At 42.2% G+C, this 2415-nt stretch overlaps 1 pseudogene; it reads right to left on the reverse strand.

The window, feature by feature from the left end:
* Positions 1-517: 517 nt before the first annotated feature.
* Positions 518-2092, reverse strand: LOC101642665 (annotated as a pseudogene).
* Between the last annotated feature and the right edge of the window lie 323 nt (positions 2093-2415).

Consider the following 2415-nt stretch of genomic DNA (forward strand, 5'->3'; position numbering starts at 1 on the left):
TAAGAATGATGAAGTCAACATATGTCCTAAAGTGCTGGACACAAATGACGTATGTACAGATTGTGATGAAGTTGTATGAGCCCCTAATAAAATGATTATTTAAAAGAAATTTTTTTAATTAACTAGGTTTTTGTTTGCTTGTCTTGTCAGTTAAATTCAGTTTTCATTTCAGCACTTAACAATTAAGGGTCATACACTGAAGTCAATACATACACCTAGCAATTGGGGCTAAATTAGTCTATACAGCTCAATACAATTATAAGATATGGTCAAACAAACACTGGGGGAGGGGGGATCTGGGGAGAGCAACACATCCCCCCTCCCCCTTTCAAACCAAAAGAAAACGTTACGAGTATTAGGCCTCATCTTGCAGACTGAAGTCATCAGACACACAGGGAAAAATCAGAGCTTTTCTGCTTGTGTTGACTCTTCATTTAACTTTGAAACACTACTACATGTGAATATTAAACAAAAAAACAGAGCAAGTAGTGAATATATTATGGTGACAGTCCTTCACTTATTCACTACCGCACATAAAATGCCACCAGTGAGCGATATTCCCTGGCCTGCATGAAGAGGCCTGACACTGGACCCCGTTTCTGGGTGGGGGGGCCTCATCCTGATGTGCTTCTCCATTAGAATGGCGCCATCTTTCCTGGTTGGGATCTAAGTCCACCAGGTCTACCCAATCCATTTCGTCAGTCTTTTCTACTTCCTTCTGCTCAGGTAGGACTTTTTCCAGCAGAGAAAGTTTATCCAGAGAATGAAAACCATTCTCAGGCAAGTTCACCTTAAATTCCATGATTAGGGCCCCCTTTTCATATGGTCTGGGATAATTTGCCATGCTTTCATTTAGCATGCATTTGAAATTTTCATTCTTCACAAAATGACCTGGATGAGAAGTGATGGCGATAGTTTGGAAGCCACACCAGCTGTATCCATATACGCCTAAAAAGGTCTTGTCCTTGGCTATAAAAACAGCATGATCCTCAAACAATAATAATCTCCTCTATCCAGTCCAGGCGCTTGGTCTCCTTCACCATGCCATGTTATCTTCTGGCCATCTTTCATGCCTTTACCAATGTGAACTTCTAGAATCCTTCTCATGAACCACCTTCCTTCCATTGCAACTTTTACATGTATCTTTAGGGCTGATCCATTTCCCATGGCCCTAGCACTCCATACACACAGACTGAATGTGCTGAACCTGTAAGGGTCCAATCCGATGGATTCGTATTTGCATGCCACTGCCTCAGGAATTAGGACAGCACTTACTTCACATTTGTCACAAATCACACTCGTTTGCAGAGCTGGTTTTCTCGTTGCGCCATTATAGAAATCTTCTAATGTTACTGAGAGTTGATGGACAACGTGTTTCCTTTCCTTTCTCTCTGCATTTTTCCACCGCCTCCAAAGAACCTATCAAAGACGTCCCTCTGCAAACCAACACCACCATCTGCTTCACCCTCCTTGACGGCCTGCTCACCTCCCTTGTCTATTTTCTTTGTCTCTTTTCTTTGCATCAGAAAGCACATCCTACCCTGGAGAAATCTGTTTCAACTTCTCACCTGCATTTGGATTCTTATCCAAATGGTACTTCCTGATCAGTTCCCTGTAAGCTTTTATCACCTCTTCCTGGGTGGTACTGGGTTTGACCACCAAAGCATGGTAGTAAGTGGTTCCTTGCACTGTATTCTACAACTGTTGAGAGGGCTAAGCCAGGGAGGGAGCATGGGAAGGAGCTGGTTGCTGTGCCCAGTTCAGGTCACCATTGTTTCCCTGCTTCTCTCAGAGTGCTCTGGAAAGTTCCCCCAAATAATTTAGCTTTTAAAATATCTTGAAAAATTCAGGCCTGTTAAAAATCAAATAGTATTTAATTTGTCCATCTCAATGTTGTATTATTCTAGACTCTGAGGACATCTTATAAAACTTGAGATTTAAGTTTGTGCCATACATAAACTATTTTATTAGCTTAAAATAAATAAATAACAATACCTACAGCATACCAAACACCAGGACCGCTGCCATCAAGCGGATGCTGACTCACAGCAACACAATATAAGGTTTTTGACATGGGAGGAGATAGCCTCATCTTTCTCCAGAGAAGCATCCCTAGTTTGACCTGACCACCATGTGGTTAGCAATCCAATGAGCCAATGAAAACCAGACAGTGGCAGCAGGGCTCCCCGAAAATGAATGTAGCTTAGAGGCAAATAAGATGTGGAATACCCATGTTATAAAAGACAAAATAGGGGGATTTTGTTTACACTCTATGTGACTGATAGGATTTATGTCAACTTGGGTGGGCCAGGAGTCCCCCATGTGATGCTATAACACAGTGTGTTCCCCTCCATGATGGGCACTTTTGAAAAGCAGCCAAGCAGTTGTGGTGAGAATTTGTTGTTGCTTTGAGGC

Source organism: Echinops telfairi, unplaced genomic scaffold (assembly GCF_000313985.2).
Source record: "Echinops telfairi isolate 266 unplaced genomic scaffold, ASM31398v2 ScPeMD7_4;HRSCAF=17, whole genome shotgun sequence".
NCBI lineage: Eukaryota > Metazoa > Chordata > Mammalia > Afrosoricida > Tenrecidae > Echinops > Echinops telfairi.